We start from the raw sequence: 17716 nt of genomic DNA on the forward strand, positions 1-17716 counted from the left end.
TAGATAGATAGATAGATAGATAGATAGATAGATAGATAGATAGATAGATAGATAGATAGATAGATAGATACTTTATTAATCCCAATGAGAAATTCACAATAACTACAACTAATGAGAAGCATATTGTTAAAAATCACTATTTTGCTACATCTGCAGCTTCAAAGTTTGCAAACAATCTAAACAACCAGTCTGCTTGTAGTGCTTACTACAATAGCAATAATAATGTAAATGGTAAAGTGGAAAAATGTAATGCTATAGTGAGAGCTGCCACTGACAGTCCCTCCTGAAAAGATAGTTAAGAAATCCTCCAGCACTGTTATACCATGGAAGACCCAAAGAGTGTCTCATTTAAAGATAACATGCCAGAGAGCTGAGCGTAAATGGAGTAAAACTAAATTGATAGTTCGCTATGTAATACTAAAGGCTAAAATAACGAAATATAACAACATGGTCCGTCTTGAGAAGTGGTGCTACTTCTACAAAATTATAAATAATAATGCTGGTAATCCAACAGTTTTATTCTCTACTATTGATCGTTTGATAAACCCAGGTCACTCAATGGAATGCCTCCAAACAACTACCAGTAAAACTTGTGAGGCTTTTTCTATATTTTTTAAACACAAAATTAATGATATTAGAAATTATATAGTACATCCCCCCAAAGCTGATCCTATTAAATTCCGATGTTCCATTTTAAGAAAATGTAATTCTTTCACCAGGATAGATTTACCCGATCTATGTAGAATAATTTCTCAACTGAAACCATCCAGCTGTGTCTTTGACCCAATATCAACAATATAAGAAACATCACCTGGATGCATTAGGACACATCATCAGTGTTGTATCCTGAGGTCATTGGGCGTTTCGGGTCTCGCAACATCATACACCCTCGCTCAGGCAACCCAGCCAGGGTTGATCAATCCCCAGCTTGTATCCCAGTAGTGATCCATGGATCAGCCCTCTTCATCCAAAGCCACTTTGAGGCTTTCTCTGCAGCTTCACTTGCGGATTTAATGGCCCTCTTCTTGGCCGTTCCTGTTATGCCCAACCGTGTGAGGACTCTGCAGAGTGAGCACCCAGCAAATCCTCTGCAGCCAATTTCTATGGGCTCATAGAGTACCCTCCAGCCTCTGTCCCTGCACTCCTCCACCAGTTCCTGGAACTTGGTGCGCTTCCTCTCGTTAGCTTCCTCGATATGCTCTTCCCAGGGCTCTGTCAGTTCCAGCACGATCATCTGATTTGAGGCCTCTGATGTAATGATCATGTCTGGCTGGTGTGTTGTTGTTATAATTTGCTGCGGGAACTTTAGCTGGTTTCCCAAGTCAGCCTGCAGCTGCCAGTCAGAGACTATGTGGAAGAGGCCTGTTATTAATGCCTTTGCCTGGGATTGCTCTCCCGCTTTAACGAAGGTAACTGCCTTCTTTGGGCCGTGGAGGAGTCTGCTTGTCTTGATGGCTGCAGCCAAGCTTTCAGCAACTGCCTTGAGCACCTTGTCATGGCACCACTGGTAGCGGCTGTCTGCTAGTGCCTTAGGGCAGCTGCTGAGTAGATGTTCTAGAGAGCCTCTTCCTGAACAAAGTGGGCAGGATGGTGTCTCACTCTTTCCCCAGACATGGAGGTTTGCTGGGCTTGGCAGGGTATCATAGACCCCCTGCACCAGGAACCGGACACGAAAGAAATCTCCCTGCATGACGTCCGACCAGGTGATCCTTCGCTGGAGAGTACTCTCCCACCTTGTCCACGCACCCTGTTGCCGGAGTCCTACTGCCCTGCTCTCTCTCTCTTCCTCCACCCCTGCTTGGACTTCTTCCTGGAGTAGATGGATTCTCTCCTTGCCCTGGGCCTTGCCGACCTGGGTCTTTGGGAAGTAGCCAAGACCTGCTCTACCTGTTGCCACGGTGCCCACCAGAGCCTTCTGTCTCAGGCGTGACTCTGCCACCTCCACAGCCTTCTCCGCCCTCCATTTCCTGCCTGTCCTCACCTCAATGCCAGTTGCTGATACCTTACTATCCTTGGAGTCCCTGTACTGTAGGGCTTCTCTGGTGCGTGCTACCATGAATTCTTCTGTGAGGCCGCCAAATGGTAGCCGCAGGATGTTCCTTGATCCATATAGTGCGGCGCTGGTGAGGCTGTGTGGGAGTCCCAGCCACCTCCGAAGTTAGCTGCTGATCTTCTTTTCAAGGGACTCAACTGTTGAAAATGGGACTGCATATACCAGCAGAGGCCATAGGACCCAGGGCAGGATTGAGTGCTAATAGATCCAGGCTTTAAACCTACCTGGCAGGCCAGACCTATCAACCTTGGTGAGCCATGTCCCAAGCTCCTGGGTGGATTTCTGAATAGCAGCTGTATCTTTTAGACTTGAGTCAAAGACTTTCCCCAAACTCTTGACTGGCTACTCTGTGATGGATGGGATGACTGTTCCCGTGATAGCAAATCGGTACTTATCAGTCATCTTCCCCTTCTTTAGTACCATGGACCTTGACTTGGAAGGCTTAAAACTCATCCTTGCCCATGTGATGAGTCTCTCAAGTCCTTGTAGGATCCACCTGCTCCCTGGGACCGATGTTGTCGTGATGGTTAGATCATCCATATAGGCTCTTATCAGGGGCTGTCATACACCCGACTTAGTCAGGGGCCTTCTGCATTCTATTTCGGCTATCTTGACCACCATATTCATAGCAAGGGCAAAAAGAATAACGGAGATGGTGCACCCTGCTATTATTCCCTTGCCAAGCCAATGCCAGTCTGATATTTCTGACCCAGAAGTGACCCTTATCCTGAAATTGTTATAGTAATCCAGGATCAGATCCTTGATTTTCCTGGGAATATGGTGGCGATGTAGTGCGAGCTCAACCAGCTTGTGTGGTAAGCTTTTTCAAATAATTGATAGTGTGCTTAACATAGTAAACTCATCATTAAATACGTGGGTTTTCCCAGATTGTGTAAAGACTGCTATTGTTAAACCCCTCCTCAAGAAAAATTATTTCAACTCCTCTGTTTTTTGACAATTTTAGACCTATTTCTAACCTGCCTTTCTTAAGTAAAATTTTAGAAAAGGCAGTCATTACACAGCTAAATGATCACTTGAATAAATGTTATTCTTGACAAGTTTCTGTCAGGTTTTAGAACAAATCTCAGTACAGAAACTGCACTGGTTAAAGTAGTAAATGACTTGTAGGTTAATGCGGACAGAGGCCATTCATCTGTTTTCATTCTCTTAGATCTGAGTGCAGCATTTGATACCACTGATAACAATATTCTTACAAATCGCCATAGTCCGTGGGTGGGCCTCTCTTGCAGTGTCTTAAATTGGTTTGAGTCTTACTTAACAGGTAGAAAATTCTTTGTTAGTTTGGTAATTGTATTTCAAAGACTATCCTTGATCCACTGCTGTTTTTGATCTACATGCTTCAATTAGGTCAGATTATCTCAAGACATAACGTGAGCTGCCACAGCTATGATGATGACTCACAACTGTATTTATCAATAGTGCCTGATGACCCTGACTCTCTTGGTTGACTGACTTACTTGTGTATCTGAATGGATGGGTATTAATTTTCTGTGCCACTACCATCTTATCAAGGCACCATGCAGTCCCTACATTGATGGATTGAAGGCAGTAGCCCAGATGTCCACATGACCATCATCAATAAAATCTTTCAAATGAAGCCTGAAAACCATAAGGACTGATTTATATTTATATTAGGCAGAATACCTAGTGGGGGCTGTACTGTCTCTTGGCCTTGGAACCCCTGCAGATTTTTTTTTTCTCCATCCCATCTGGAGTTTTTTTTTTTTTTTGTCCTCTTGACCAACTGAGCATACTTTATTCTTTGTTACTTAGCATTGCCTGACTTATTTTTGTCACATATGAACGTTGAGCTGCACCATTTGTATGAAATGCGCTATATAAATAAATGCTGTTGTTATTGTGGTTGTATTTTCTTTTTCAGTTTAGCTAGCCTAAACTTTAAAATTAAACCTCTGGCAGTTATGTACTTACCTTTTCATCATTTTAAGTCATTCATTGCATTTCAACTAATTAAATTTGAGTTGCGAGAAGCAGATCATGGAATGTTGCATAGTTGAATGCAATGAATGTAATTACTCGGGACCTACAGGCTGTCAAATAAATGAACCACACGCCGTGGCGCAGTGTAAAGGGGCTTCGTCTCTGATGCTGATGTACGAGGTTCGATCCCCGCCAGGGGAGCAGTAGAGTGTGTACGCCTGATGAGCCCAAATGAGGGCGAAACACATGTTGCGTACTCTTTGCATTATTTGACAGTAAACTGTGCAACATTCCATGATCTTTTTCTCGCAACTGAAGTGGGCACCGCCAAGGGCAGACCAACCACATGCGTTACCTGGTAGGTAACCACCCATACAATCAGGTCGGGACTCAGACTACAAATGCAATGAATGTAATCACTCCGGACCTACAGGCTGTCAAATAAATGAACCACACGCCGTGGCGCAGCGTAAAGGGGCCACGTCTCTGATGCTGACATCCGAGGTTCAATCCCCGCAAGGGGAGAGGAGCAGTAGAGTGTGTAAGCCCAAATTAGGGCGAAACACGTGTTGCGTACTCTTTGCGTTATTTGACAGTAAACTATGCAATATATATATATATATATATATATATATATATATATATATATATATATATATATATATAAATAATAGTATACAGATAGTCCCCAGGTTATGGAAACCCTACCTACAACTTACGAAAGAGGCCGCAACTGTGACGCATGCGCCTCATTAACTGCCGCTCCGTTATCTTTGGCCGGAGGACGCTGCAAGTAGTGGCTGGAGGGGTGTGATTTCGCTGCTCGCAAAGTGTAGTGTCCCTGTGTCCCTCGGGCGGCTCTTGGCGGCAAGCGAGCAGTGACCCGTGGTCCATAGTCACTGAGGCCACAGCTATCGCTCGTGTGCAGGACGGAGGCTTAATGGGGCAGTTCGCTGTCCGCCCACTATGCCGCCGCAGCTACTGCTCCTGACTGGCTGGATGGAGCAGTGTAGGGCATTTCACTGCCCGCCCACTACATACAGCTCCCCCCGAATTGTTTTCGGTGGGCAGCTGGTAATGCTGCAAGCAGTGACCCGGTTGTGGCTGAATGGAGGGTGAACGGGGTGGCTGCGGGTGGATGCCTGTTGGCCGCACCGTGTTCGTTCTCGGTGGGCGGACGCATGCTGCAGGCTGCATACTGTAGTGGAGGTGACTGTGTGGTGGGTGGGTGGTGAACTGCCCCTCGCTACTCCCATTCATTCTCAATAGCAAGCCTGCTTGTACTGTTATGTACATAGCAGGAAGTTGTCTCTTGTCAGTACACCAGACGTGCTGACGAGGGATGCCTTCCTGCTGTGATAGATGTACAGTGCTGTGCAGAAGAGCTCATCTTAACCTTTTGTCTTCACCCTTCAAGAATGTCTCTGACAACAAATCTGATGCAAGTGGTGGTGATACAGTAAAGAAGAGAAAAAACATCACCATTGAAAATAAAGTAGAAATAATAAAAGGGTCAGAGAGAGGTGAAACTCCATCATTCATTGGCAGAGCACTTGGTTATAGTCGATCAACAATAGCATTTATTAAAATAATGTACCTGTTCCGACTTGCATACAAATTCAACTTAAGTACAAACCTACAGTCCCTATCTTGTATGTAACCCGGGGACTGCCTGTAAAGTAATGTTTTATACCATTCAGTACTTGATTTTAATTACTGATAAGTGTTATGCTTTAAACAAATTAATATATTTTTTAACTTTAGAAATATGAATTATTGAATAAGCTGATTATGAATTTTATCAGTCTGGCAAATGGTGCGAGTATGGTATGGAATGGGTATGTTTCTACATACAGTACTTAGGGATTAACATCCATCAGATCAGTAAACTAGAACAACATCTGTGAAATACATGTTATAAGACCTAGTGATGTACAGGTAATCCATCCATCCATCCATTATCCAACCCGCTATATCCTAACTACAGGGTCACAGGGGTCTACTGGAGCCAATCCCAGCCAACACAGGGCACAAGGCAGGAAACAAACCCCGGGCAGGGTGCCAACCCACCGCAGGTACAGGTAATCATATAATCTAAATCATTATGGACAAATTGCTGTCTACTGTTCAAGTTCCATTTTCAAGTTGTATTTCCTTAGCTCTGAAATGTGTTGTACTTCCAAATTGTTTATTTTTAAGGAGCTATGAGAACACATTTCCTTGGTTGTGTCATTATAAAAAGGACTGAGTTTGAATAATTGTCAGACATATGTGTTAAGCTGGCACAAAACATATCAATCAATCTCTTAAAATAATAATTTGAAGTTACATTAATGCTTCAATAATTAATTGCAAAAATGTGTTAAACATAAGTGTGCATACCAATTGGAGTTGCAGATATTTTTATACTGTCTTGCCAATATAAAACTTCACAGATTTCAAATGTTAAACAGACTGGGAGATGAAGTGTAGTGTAAGTTGCAGAGATGATTCCTTAACTAGGAAATCAAAATAGCTGTCACCAAAGCCCAAACACTAGCCAAATATGAACTCAAAGAGGAATCTCTTGCTTTCAAGATTAGAACTAACAAAATAACATGCACAACACTCTTTTACTTTTATTAACAATCTTGGAAGAATCTACATATACTTGTGGATTTGACCTATAAAGAGTCATAGTGGTGATGTTAACAAAGTGTGATTCCCAGCAACTAGGAATCACATTTAGACAATTGGAACCACAAAATGGCAGCACTCATAAACAACATTGTGGAGACATTAACAAAATAATGGTAAAGAAATTTTCTGTGCTATGTTAAACCCCACAAAAAATTTGAATGGGAAGCTCCCCAAAAAAGTATTGAATGTAAAATATATTTTTAATGCTCATTTAATCGTAACATATACAGTACATGCTTAAATTCCTTTCAAATTGCACATGTATTATTTGTTTCCTTTGTTTAAAAACAATTTCCACTCTTGTTTAATTTTTATATACACTATGCTAAAAACGTTGAGTGGTATTTAATCCTACTTAAAGTTGAAATTCCTGACTAAATTCTGAACGGGTATTATAACGGTATTTCTGGTCAAAGGCAAACATTTTTTTTCTTTGTTTTGTTTCATTTTAGGTATCAACCACTTTTAAGATTATGACTCGATCTAAAGTAAAAAAAAAAATGCTTTGTAATTTTATAATCTTAGCCATGATTACACAGTGGGGACCCAGAAACAGAAAGTATGACTTTTATAAAAAAAACACTGGATTTATGGTAGACTCGTCATTATGAAAAACCTGGCAGGGTGCAGTAGTATACAGACAAGGTAAAAAGAAAAATGAATTATGTATTAGGTTTAATAAATATACAAATGAAGAAATTATTTTTTAGTTGAATTGTGACACCATCACTGGAATAATATGTGCAGCTTTATTCGTTATAAGCGATATAATGCTATAGAAAGTCCAGGGAAGGCCGCTTAAACAGATTCTAGGACTGTGTGATTTTTGAGATAAGAGCAGAGGTGGAAAGAGTTGGATCTTTTAAATCTAAGTATAGAATAAAAGGTGAAATGATAGACTAAAATTGTGAAGCAATTAAGCCAAGTTGATATCAGAAATTACTTAAAATACATATTTAACAAGAACAAGGGGATACTCATAAAAGATAGTTAAAAATAAATTTTGCGAAATGTATTATCTTATGTAATCTGTATCTGCCTGGAACAAATCACTGTCAAGTTTTAACTACTTGAGTGCATTTTCATGTTTTTGTTATATTGTGGCATGTTGTTCTAGTTTATTTTTTTTATTCACATCCAATTTAAGAGTCTGGTGGTACTGACAGCAACCATCTTTCCAATTTTTGTTGGACACGTGTCTTTATTCCTTAGCCTCATATCCACGTTCATCTTTTAACTCATGGTGCATCTTTGCTCTCAAAGGAAATAACCTAATCAAGCAGGATAGGTGTGAGTTAGCATTTTCAGTCTTGAAAATATAAGATGTCACTTTTTCACCACTACTGTATATTTGTAAAATAACACTAAAATGCTAATTATTGAGCATACAGTGTAGCTAGTTCAATATTTTTAAGCTTTACTACACTGAGGAAAATACTGCACAGCTACTAACGATCTTTTGTTCACAGATTCAGGGATATTTTATCATCAATTGGCAAAATGAATCTGCTTTTGTTGTATATATTCATATTGTTTGGTAGGTATGTCTTTTGGGTTGTATATTGTGATCGTGTTTTCATGCCCCATCAATCATGTGCTTTTTTCCCCCGGTTCCATCTATCTTACACTATTGCTAGGCCACTTTCTCATATACTAGTCGTGAAATGTAAGGAAAGGTAAAATAAAAATGGAGTACTAACAGCATTGTACGGGAATAGCATCTTTGAGATTTATAGCTTAGTCCAATCTGGTCTAACATTTTGTTTTGTTTCTAGTGTTTCTGTCTTTTGTCTGACTTTTTGATTTTGTTTAGTGATTTGGATACCTTTGTCCGTGGTTTGCTTGAGTTCCTGTACATTGCCTACCTTTTTTAATTTTGTGATCTTGTTTGTATCATAAACATTAATAGGAACATATCTCATCTCATCTTCCTATCTGCTTTTCCTGGTAAGGGCTGTGGTGGCAATAGGTTAAGCAGGTCAGCCCAGACTTTTATTATATTTATAGTTTTACCTGGCTTTGTCTTGTTTCCTCTCTATGTCCAGTCTAATTTGCAATATCATATTAGCTTGCAGGTTGCTTACAGATGTGAACAAATTGGTCCTTTAAGCTAATCAAGAACCCAGCAGGTTCACTAAGACTTCTTTTTGATTTTTGAATAAAAAAGGTCCATGAAATTATGAAATTAATCATTCAATGCTGCCCGGGGCTCTAATTAGATGCATTATTTGTGCTGGTATGATTATGCATACATTCAAAGAAAAATTATACAAAGTATGAAAATGTTTTTCTATGTGCTAAGCTTACACATTCATATAAAATATAATTAAGTTTGTTGTTTATGAGTTTTAAACACTTGTAGCCCAGATCCGGGATGTTTTAGGTCAGAGGCAGCTGTTGGGCAGCAGTAGTGCTTTATTAGGTGTATTTTCCATTATTTTTTTTACACTATCCTTCAGGTTGTAGATTGGTGAAACTCCCACTCTTGCTGATGAATACAGCTCTCCACTGATATGCAAAGCTTGGCTCAGATCACAAAAATACAATACATGGTTTAGTTACTTTGCAAAAAGCATATTACCTGACATGACTGCACAAAAAAATAAGATTTTACAAAAAAGAAGCAATGGTTGAAGTGTTTTCTATTGAAAAGCCAGAACTTCGAATAATTTAGCAAGACAGATAAACTGTATTTAGGACTTTCACCTCAGAAGATGAATGACTGAGAAAACTGCATGATTGAGGTGAGCTATGTGACTAGACATAGATAGATAGATACTTTACTAATCCCAAGGGGAAATTCTATCTAATCTATCTATCTATCTATCTATCTATCTATCTATCTATCTATCTATCTATCTATCTATCTATCTATCTATCTATCTATCTATCTAAACAAACTTAGCAGTTCTAGCTTAGACACTTTCCATTACAATGTAGTGTATATTATATCAGCAAAGTAAGGACCAAATTTATACAATTTCAAACAGATGCATATTCATATTAGCACCAGAAACATTATATACAGTAGATTCACCAGACACCTAGGTTGTTTTATCATACAGCAAGGTAAAAATGTTCCTAGTATTTTTTGTTACAGTAATCTAAACCTTCTGAGGTCAAAGACATTGATAGTAGATATAAGAGAAAACTATCAAATTATTGTAATTTTATGAAGTTAAAATGAAGCCTATCCATAAGCACAGGAAGAAACATGTCATTTACAGAGAAGACATTTTTTTTGATTGAACTTTCTGATTTGGCATATAACTAATTGTTAGAATATATTGTTTGAGAACTAAATGGCATCACTTTGCAAAGTGGTTACATTTTGATAAAACCTGCCAAATCAGTTTGCATCCTTAATATTGCAGTGATGGGAACTTCAGTTAATTTTAGATGAGTGTAATGGTTTTTAAAACACTGGGATTAGACTTCATGCATGTTGCTTCTTTAAATAAGCGGTTTTATTCATGACATTCCTATCAAAAAGACAACGTTATTGACATATTCTAGTGAACTCTGTATTTACATTACTTCACAAACTAAATTCAGATATGAGCATGCAGGCTGACTTATAAATGAACTGTCCTAAAATAAACTGCATGGTAACTTATGTAACCAAACACGATCTTGAATTTATACCAAAAGACCCTGTAGGAGGTTAGCTTTGCTAATAAGACAGAAATTTTTCGCTGCATAGTTACAGTACCACATAGTCTTTTGAAATGTTTTGCTTAATTTAGAATTCAGTTGGTAACATCACATTAGATATAATGTAGTTTTTTTTAAAGGGTATATTCACATACAATACCTTTTATTTTAGTTCTGGGTGGATATTTTACTTGAGTTAAATTATAATTGTACATGCATTTGTTTTGCAAACCCACTGATTCCATTAAAGGCTCCCACAAGTCAAGAACAAACTGTAGATTGGTGCACTATTTAATATAAAGGTTCACAAAGAGCAAATCTTAAGTCAACAACAAGCTTTAAATGCATCTTTTTTAAGATGATAGATAGATAGATAGATAGATAGATAGATAGATAGATAGATAGATAGATAGATAGATAGATAGATAGATAGATAGATAGATAGATAGATAGATAGATACTTTATTAATCCCAGGGGGAAATTCACATACTCCAGCAGCAAAAAATATTAAATTAAAGAGTAATAAAAAAAATGCAGCTAAAAAACAGACAATAACTTGAATAATGTTCAACGTTTACCCCCTCTGGTGGAACTGAAGAGTCGCATAGTTTGGGGGAGGAATGATCTTCTCAGTCTGTCAGTGGAGCAGGACAGTGACAGCAGTCTGTTGCTGAAAATGCTCCTCTGTCTGGAGATGACACTGTTTAATGGATGTAGTGGATTCTCCATAATTGATAGGAGCCTGCTGAGTGCCCGTTGCTCTGCTATGGATGTCAAACCGTCCAGCTCTATGCCAACAATAGAGCCTGCCTTCCTCACCAGTTTGTCCAGGCGTGAGGCATCCTTCTTCTTAATGCTGCCTCCCCAGCACACCACTGCGTAGAAGAGGGCACTTGCCACAACCATCTGATAGAACATCTGCAGCATCTTACTGCAGATGTTGAAGGATGCCAGTCTTCTAAGGAAGTACAGGCGGCTCTGTCCTTTCTTGCACAGAGAATCAGTATTGGCAGTCCAGTCCAATTTATCGTCCAGCTGCACTCCCAGGTATTTATAGGTCTGCACCCTCTGCACACAGTCACCTCTGATGATCACGGGGTCCATGAGGGGCCTGGGTCTCCTAAAATCCACCACCAGTTCCTTGGTTTTGCTGGTGTTCAGTTGTAGGTGGTTTAAGTCGCACCATTTAACAAAGTCCTTGATGAGGTTTCTATACTCCTCCTCCTGCCCACTCCCGATGCAGCCCACGATAGCAGTGTCGTCAGCAAACTTTTGCACGTGGCAGGACTCCGAGTTATATTGGAAGTTTGATGTATATAGGCTGAACAGGACCGGAGAATGGGGGAGAAATCCCAAGCATCTGTATTTAAACTTCAATTGCCAAAGCTAGATAAACCAGCATGAACGACTACATGACTGTGCCATCCTACTAATAACAGTACTCATTGAAATTATATGAATAGATCGATTATAATTTATCATAATGTTCAGTTGCTCATAGAAACTACTATGTATACAATACAGGTGTGCGCAAAAGGTGGTTTATAGTTGTTTGTATGGGAAAATACAGCAGGTTATGACTGATACACTCAAGTATATTTTAATAATAATAAGACAAATAAGGGAAAAATAATCCATCCATTATCCAACCCACTATATCCTAACTACAGGGTCATGGGGGTCTGCTGGAGCCAATCCCAGCCAACACAGGGCGCAAGGCAGGAAACAAACCCGGGCAGGGCCCGCATACATACACACACACACACCAAGAAGAATTTAGATTTGCCAATGCATCTAACCTGCATGTCTTTGGACTGTGGGAGGAAACCCACGCAGACACGGGGAGAACATGCAAACTCCACGCAGGGAGGACCCAGGAAGCGAACCCGAGTCTTCTAACTGCAAGGCAGCAGCACTACCCACTGTGCCACCGTGCCGCCCGTGGGACAAATAATACAAATAAATAATGCAATAATTTAGAAATAATAATACAAGGATAAACTCAGAACTGTAAGCCTACTTTTGCCCACCCCTGTATATATCATAATGATATTTTTAAGCAGGTTAGTATAGATTCTCAAAGGAACACCTCTTTCTTTTACTGTAGTTTGCATGCAATGTGTTTTGGCATTCTTGCGGTGCTTTCATCCCTGATCTCTTAAAAATATGCCTCAAGAATGAAAAGTGAAAATTATATTTAATTCCCAGCTGCATCACTATGTATAGGCTGTGCAGAATGATGTGAAAAAACAGGTCTTTTCACATTATTCTATAAAATCATACATGTAAAATCAAATATAATTTGTCAGAAATTCCAATGACAAGAATTCATTCATTTTTAATTCTTGTAGTATCATTTGTCATCTATTTTTAAAATATCTGTAATATTCATAATCCTCCCAGTTTTGCTGGTTTATTTGTTGAGTTGATCATGTACACTATTTAGTCTTCAAAAAATACTAATGACCAAAAACATAGCTAGGGACATACATTTCAACTTCAGCATATTAAAAATGGGTTAGGTGTTTTAAGTATCAGATTCTTTGTGAGAAGGAATGTAAATATTCCTTTAGGCAATAACTTACTTATACTGAAGGTATAATGGTTGGTTTGGATTCCTTATTTGGTCTCATTAATGGATAAGCCTTAAAATGAATTTGCATGTAACACTTGTATCAATGGACCAAATAATTACGGGTAAAATTACTAAAATTGACTTACCTAACTGATAATATATGTCCATCCTTTGCACACAATTATAGGTGTGGCGGGCAAACAACCCTCTTACCATAGTTAGGGGTCGAAAAAAAGTGACTTGAGTTGAGTTAGTGCTTTGCACTGTCTATAACATTGTTCTCAACTCTTTCTTCAAATCAGTGTTTCTGAGGTGTCTGAGTGTCTCCAAATCTTTGCTACTTGAAGCATCCCACCATAAATATTACAATCTAATCAGTGATGTGGTCCTCCTGCATTGGGGTATATATGAATTATTAATAAAAATTGCACTCTAAATTAAAATGACTGTTAGGAATTAAAACTAGCTGTTTCCTATGGAAATATATACATTTGGGAGTACTCAGCAGAATATTAAGTAAAGAGCCAGTCAATTGTTCTTCTTCAGCTATAAAACAGAAATTTCTGATAAATGAACAATCTGTTGTCTGGGCCAACAGAGTACAAGATTCCTCTTATGATTGAATCACCTAACTGCGCAGGTAGTCATGCATAACTATGATTGACTGAATTATAAAAATCTGACCTTAAGCAAAAAATCTCATTTATTAAATGATGCAAAGAAGTGAATCTATATCCACCAAATACAGACAAGGCCTTTGACAATTGTTTTAAAATTTTGCTTACTTTTTACTTTCAGAACATTCATGCATAGCTGGCAAAGAAAAAAGAAAGACTTATTGATTGTGCTGAGGATAGATCAATGTTCTTTGATGGAAACATTGTTAATACAAACAACAAGCACAAGAAAAGATAAAACTAGACAAGTCATATAGCGTGAAAAAGTGTTCAGCATTTCAAATCTAATTTAGCACCCGATCAACCTTCATATTGTAGGAGCAAGAAACAGCTGTAGAAACGAAAAACAAAATGTTGTATAGTATTAACACCAAGTGTACAATTAAAATACTGTTTAGTTCTGTTATGGTATACTTCAGAAAGAACAAAACAATTTAACTTATGTCCATCAACCTATGTTCTCAGCTCATGATCTCTACTTTTTGCTCCTAATCTCTCCTTCCTCCCACTGGCCTGTTCTTTCAAAATGATTTTTGAAAGGTAGGGCTCTAACAAGAAAATAAATGTAAACTGGTCATTAAGTGTCATGTTTGTTTGTTTATTTTTTCTTTCAGGAATGGTTTGAGCATAAGTAGATTTTGTGACAATTTTCAGGATCAGTGCTTTATAATCAGACTCTTTGTTTAGCAAACTACGGTGTGTGCAATTAGATAACAATGTATTGTTGAAATAATAGGTATGAGAGCCTAGATTTTTTTTTTTTGTGGGAGCACATCATCTGTTTTGGTTTTTCTCTTTATTCATTTTTCTTTTATGTGTGCAGACTTCTTTAACACTAACATAGACTTACCTAACAAATAATATCTGTCCATCTTTTGCTAATTGTTTGCAATACATGCAAGACTATTCACTGATCAAGTCACAAAACAATCAAACAATCGGATCAAATCATTATGATACCTTTTGACATTGTCATCATCTTAGAATAGATTTGAACTGAGAGCCTTGCAACCACCCACTGCCCAGGAAAATACATTGGCTACAAACTGCCTAAACTGAAACAGCAACACCTCAATTTTAGAATTGAATGGCTTTAAAGTAAAAAAGGACACGTGATGATAAAACAGAAGAAACATGCAGTGCAGATTAAGCATTCTGCATGACTCAGACACAACATTCTGGGGCTCTTTGGTATCAGCACTAACCTTCAGGCAGCCAGTAGTTTGCTGAACAGCATGAAGCCATCAAATATTTGAAAAAAATATTTCTATCTACAGGCACTGTCTGTGTTTCTTTAAAACTGGGGCAACTGCTGGTTTCTTTTTCAAAAAGTGGAAAGAGAATACTAAGGCTGTCATGATGAATACACACATATAAGAGTCATCGGCCGATCCTCCTCAATGGTGGGAGAATATTAAGATGCATTCCTGATATTAATCTTTTTCCTTTTTTTTCTTTCAAAATACTATGGCTACCGTATAGAGAGCAAAACATAGTAGATTTTTATTACCATTTTGCTGGTTTGCAATGCATAGGTTTGACTGCTTGAACTGTAAGTGGAATTACTCAAAATAATGGTGTTCATTTGATATTGAGAATAAGGAGCTAACACCGTCAAGCTCAAATTCCAAAACTGGAAAGTTGAGGTTGCACACACACACACACACACACACACACACTCCATCAAGAGTAAACTCAGAACACTGTGGGGCCAATAAAGCCACCCCCTTTAGCCTGAAACTGGCTAGCTTGTATCACTTAGTACAAAGACAATTTCACATACTACAAACAGCAATATCTTTCTAGATGAAAAATTACACTTAGCATATAATGGAACATTGGGAAAAAATGTTCAAAGATGACAAAGTTAAGGGTTAATATAAAGATTTTAATAATAAATAATATTTTGTACAACATCTGGTGGAGTTATGCCCCACTAGCCCTTAATGCAGAAATGCCGCTACCCCTTTCATTTAAACTGCAATTTAAATATATTGATGTCTTTGTATTCAATGGAGTTTAAATGAATATTGTCTATTTTTAATAGAAATAACGGTAGTTATGGGTATAAATATAATTTCACCTTGTAGCATATCATGTAAAAGTGTTACCTTGAACAAGTTTTGAATGTAATGCTTTGATCTATAATCTTGTACAATTAAAATTCATTGAGGGTTTAGATAAAAAGCAATATACACAAAATTGTGTTTGACTTAACTTATCAAATACAGTATTGATAGTTGCAGGCTGCGCATTTACATGGTCCGTGAAATGAACTGAATGTCTTAAGCATTGTACAAAAACGAACAGGTGAAAAGAAATAAAATTGTGAACTACACACAGTGACCGTCTATGTTCTGTCAGTGTGGGAACTCTTAACTGAGCCGTTAATCTGACCAAGTCATGTTGTCGCTCCTGGCTTGTGTTGTACCCAAGGCTTGAAGTGGGTAGCAACACTTTCCAGTTTCTGTTTTGCGAACTGGAGCAGAGGGGCACATCGCAGATTGACCTCGAAGGGGACACCGCAGTTCTACTCAATATTACAAGTATTTTATCAACAAGGAGTCCCCTGCGTTCTTTGAAGTACAGCATATGTATATAAGCACACCTGACAATCCAATCCTGCTTGAATTTTTATGCATCTTATATTGCATTGTGAGGAAAAAGAAATAGGATAGAGTGTACGGTGTGTACCCAAAGAAGCCACTTTGCTAACCACATGTTCTTAAGCTTCGCCTAACTTTCCTTTGTCTACTTTATCTACGTCTCATTTTCCACACAGCTCACCATGTTGTCTCTTTCTACAGTGCATGACAGCTGCCCTTCTTCACTTGCTGCCAGCCTCATTTCTCTGCAGCTACAGATGCAGCTTGCTCAGTGGCACTCTTCTACTTGCAACATTCATTTGCATGAACTGCAAACCCTATATCTCCTTTCTATCACTTGTCAGCGCTGAGCCAAAAAAGGACGCACTACCTAAGAATACCCCACTTTCTGCAGCATTATTACTGACAAATACCAACAAATAAAATACAGAGGTATGGTAATTTTCTTTTTTCAACAACATTACCAAGTTTCAGATCCTTCGGTCAGTGAGATAAAATTTTGCAAATGACTGTTTAAAAAGGAACATTATGGTGGATCAAATTCATACAAAATATTGTTATCTTTAGATAATTTTTAAGCTTCAAGATCTTGAAAAGCTAGTTCATTCATTTGCCGTAAGCACAACTGTAATGTTTCTTTATTGTTTAGCCATTTGAATAATTAATTTACCACACAACAATTTCAAAATATAACTGGAAAGCCATATAAAATCAGCTCTTAAATCATTCTCCTTTCCTTCAATTAAATTTAGAGACAAATTTAAAATCCATATATATTAATATATTTAAAGTAATAAACGGTTTAGTTCCTCACCCCCATTCCCTTTTCCTTAGAGAACTTACTAGTGCCTCTTCTTCAGGGCATTCATGGCGATATCTAGAAGCAGATGGCCTTAAAATTCTGTGATGATGTGCAGGTTTCATAAGAGGAATTGTGTGTAGTTAATAAGAATAAATTGAACTTAACTGAATTGAATATGTCTCCTACTTGCTGATACAGGTTCTACAAGATCTTCTGCAATTCAGAAATTCCCTCCACCACACTTTTCCTCTTTAAACAGTCATTTGTAAAATCATGTCTTACGTCATGGCAAACTTGTTTGTAAAAGTTGAGTATATAGTGTTTCTAAAAGCACTACCTAAAAAATGTGTAAATATTTTAGCTATCTCTTTACAGATGGTGAATTTGTCTTTCATTGCTTTAGCTTTTTGAGTTTTATCCATATTAAAAATGTTTCCTAAGCTGTTCCAATGACTCAAACTGTTAAACTTAACTTGACACTTAGTTTCATTATGATGATGTATTTTTTACCACCACCACATCATTTTTGCTAACATGACATACTGATACCTCTCCTTTTAATTTGCTTTATGTATTCAGTACCTTATTTGTTTTGTAATGGTCTTCCTTTCTTACATACTTTTCCTCATGGAAGTAAACTAAAAGATTTAGCATTCGAAAAGGCAATGCATGCTAAAAACTGAAGTTTATAATGTTGTTGCTCAAAT

The 17716-nt window shown here is 38.0% G+C and overlaps 1 pseudogene; it reads right to left on the bottom strand.

Moving 5' to 3' along the window:
- Nucleotides 1-864: 864 nt before the first annotated feature.
- Nucleotides 865-17716, bottom strand: part of LOC114649387 (uncharacterized) — a 130063-nt pseudogene continuing 113211 nt past the window's right edge.

This window comes from Erpetoichthys calabaricus, chromosome 3 (assembly GCF_900747795.2).
Source record: "Erpetoichthys calabaricus chromosome 3, fErpCal1.3, whole genome shotgun sequence".
NCBI lineage: Eukaryota > Metazoa > Chordata > Cladistia > Polypteriformes > Polypteridae > Erpetoichthys > Erpetoichthys calabaricus.